General features: G+C 45.0%; 1 protein-coding gene across 1 annotated transcript in view; it reads right to left on the bottom strand.

Moving 5' to 3' along the window:
- The window catches only part of LOC105551407 (PRAME family member 17), an 8746-nt gene that overhangs the window by 4666 nt on the left and 656 nt on the right, over positions 1–3424 (bottom strand). The gene's annotated exons all lie outside the window — the stretch shown is intronic.

The following is a 3424-nucleotide window of genomic DNA, read 5'->3' on the forward strand; positions in this document are numbered from 1 at the left end:
TGCCTGCCTTGGCCTCCCAAAGTACTAGTATTACAGGGGTGAGTCACTGTGCCCAGCCCAGAACACGTTAGAGAAATTCTGCTAGAAATGGGAAGAAATGAATGCTAGCTAGAGACTCCTATGGCAGCAAGCACAGTTTTTCTTTCTTTTCCTTTTGCTTCATTTTCAAAATGAAAGATTGTGAAGAGCCTGGTCATAAGCTGAAGACAATGATTTATCAGAGACAAGAAAATTGATCCAGAAGAGATGGGATAAATACAGGGAAAGCTTTGAGAGGCCAAAGAGAAGCTTTAGTGTGGACAAGGAATTTTAGTACCATATGGTCTGTAATAGTAAAATAAATGTACATCAACAGGCAAAGGTTAAACCGTGCACCATTCGTTTTATAAACTACTCTATGCCAGCTAATTAGAATGAGGACAAATCTTCAAGATTTACACTTAAGTGGAAAAAGGTGAGATGATCAATACCACAGTAAAACACTATTTCTATAAGGAAAGATAAAACCAGACATTGTCCGGCCGAGCGCAGTGGCTCTACTAAAAATATGAAATTAGCTGGGAGTGGTGGCGCACGCCTATAATCCCAGCTACTCGAGAGACTGAGGCAGGAAAATTGTTTGAACCCTGGAGGTGGAGGTTGCAGTGAGCCGAGATCTCACCATTGCGCTCCAGCCAGGGTAACAAGAGCGAAACTCCGTCTCAAAAACAAACAAACAAACAAACGAAAACAAGAAAGAAAAAACCCAGACATCTCTATGTGCACATAAGGATGTTTAAGAATTCATGGAAGAGTCTGGAAGAAGGCACACTGAACTGAACTATCTGGAGAGGGGGGAGGGATGGAGGGAAAGTTCAGAGGAGACATTTGCTGTCTGTATTATTGGATTGTCTTATGTTGAGAACCCTGTCTGTATTAATTGCAGGAGTGGGGGATGTATGAGAAACAAATGAAGTTGCCTACGTGTACTTTTTCTGATTGCTGGACTTCACGATACACAGGGAGTTACCACAGCGTCACCAAGACCGTGGCAAGACCGCGGGCACAGCGGAAAGCCCAATGGCTGCCAGGGATTGGGGTACAGTGGGATGAATAGGCAGAGCTGAGAGGCTTTTTAGGAAGTGAAACTACTCTGCATGATGCTATAATGGTGGAAACGTGTCATTATCCATTTGTCAAAACCCATAGAATGGGCCCAGTGTGGTGGCTCACACCTATAATCTCAGCAGTCTGGGAGGCCGAGGCAGGAGGATCACCTGAGGTCAGGAGTTCAAGACTAGCCTGGCCAGCATGGTAAAACCACATCTCTGCTAAAAATTAAACATTAGCCAGGCATGGTGGTGTGCGCCTATAATCCCAGCTGAAACTCTGAAACTCCACTAAAAAGAAAAAAGGAAAAAAGAAAAAGAAATATTTTACAAGTGTTACTACATGCCTCTATGAGTTTCATAATTAGATAAAAGGGAATATGATGTCTTTACTGGTGAGAGCTAGTTTGATTCAGCAATGGCCGCTCCCCACCATGGGGACAGGCATGGGTTGGTGATGCCCTGAGGCTCCTGCTCATGCGCACTGTGGGCCTCCTCTTCCAGGGCAGGGGCCACGCCTTTTGCAGTGAAGTCCTTTCCCGGCACAGGTAACCGTCAGAAGTTGAGGGTTCTGGATCCACCCATCAAGAGTGAGCAGGCAGGGTCTCAGCGTCTGGATTGAAGTGAGGGCCCCCAAGGAGAAGGCTTAACTTCAGGGGCTCATGCCCACTGGTCACTTAGAATAATCCAGGCCCTGTGTGTCCACCTGGTATTGCGTGTTAACCGTCTGAACACTCACATACAGAAGCAAGGTGGTAGGTAACACACACCCAGAGGGAAGTAAAGGATAGGAGGAGCTGATCACCATGATTTCATTCTCATGCCATGAGTTCCCGGGGCCAAATCTCATTGATCAGACAACTCACTGCCTTTTTCTCTCCATAAAAGCAACTGTAGATTACTCAGGTTTACAGTGAAGAAAAATTGAGGCTGGGTGCGGTGATACACGCCTGTAATCCCAGCTACTGGTTGAGGTGGGAGAATTGCTCTATCCCGGGAGGCAGAGGTTGCAGTGAGACGAGACGGTGCCACTGTACTCCAGCCTGGGCGACAGAGCGAGATACCGTCTCAAAAAAAAAAAAAGAAAGAAACAGCAACAAAAAAAAGAGTGGCTACATGGCTACGTTTTGAATAGAGGATCTTAGAGGATGTTTGATTTGAGAAGGAAAAATTCCTATGAAAATAGAAGTATAAATTGGAACCTTTTGTGTTAATGCAAGACAATAGCAAGTCCATGGAAGGAAGTCACGTGGAGTCTTATTCTGTCATTTTGGGAAAGCGATTTCCTAACACCATCTACCTCTCGAAGAGGATTTCCAATCCTTAAAGGTAACTCATGTGGTAGAATCCCTTCCAATGAGGCTCAAGGACAGTTTTCCTCTGGTTTTGTTTCTAAAAGCCATTAGCTCCAGGTTCTGGGTCATGGAAGGTCTGATCATTATCCGTCGACAGTTCATGGAAAGTCTTCTTGCCTGGATGACAGAGTGAGACTCAGTCTCAAAAAAAAAAAAGGAAGGAAAAGAAATGTCCTCTAATGCGAACAGTGTCTGGGTCAAAAGGGTTCGGTCCAGTAGAGACCTGGTGTGAGAGTGAACAATCTTCATTCCAAACAGCCTGACGGTTTCAAAGGTGGCAGGCAACTGGAGCAGGGTTTCTTTGTTTACAACAAAGTGAGTTTGAGTTTTAATAGTAAGGGGAGCTCCCCTTGTTCTTATCCTTTCAGCTGTTTTAGCTGCAAAGACTTCATTATCCTTTGCATTCTTTTCTTTCAGCATTGGATATTTTACATTCTAGAACTCTCTTAAAATGTTCACCTATGGTGACCAATTCAGTCATATCAGTAACTTCTTTTGTTTTTTTTTTCTTTTTTTTGTGCGATGGAGTCTCCCTCTGTTGCCCAGGCTGGAGTGCAGCAGCGCAATCTTGGCTCACTGCAGACTCTGCCTCCTGAGTTCAAGGCTTCTCCTGCCTCAGCCTCCCGAGTAGCAGGGACCACAGGTGCGTGCCACCATGTCTGGGCAACTTTTGCATTTTTAGTAGAAATGTGGTTTCACTATGTTGACCAGGCTGCTCTCAAACTCCTGACCTCGTGATCCACCCACCTCGGCCTCCCAAAGTGCTGGGATTACAGACGTGAGCTGCCGTGTCCGGCCTTTTGTATTTTTAGTAGAGATGGGATTTCACCATGTTAGTCAGGCTGGTTTTGAACTCCTGACCTCAAATGAGCCACCCACCTCAGCCAACCAAAATGCTGGGATTACAGGTGTGACCCACAGCACCCAGCCTGGTAATTTCTTATGTGATTATTTTTCTTTTCTTTTTTTTTTTTTTTTTTT

Source organism: Mandrillus leucophaeus, unplaced genomic scaffold, assembly GCF_000951045.1.
Source record: "Mandrillus leucophaeus isolate KB7577 unplaced genomic scaffold, Mleu.le_1.0 Scaffold52, whole genome shotgun sequence".
NCBI classification, from domain to species: Eukaryota; Metazoa; Chordata; class Mammalia; order Primates; family Cercopithecidae; genus Mandrillus; species Mandrillus leucophaeus.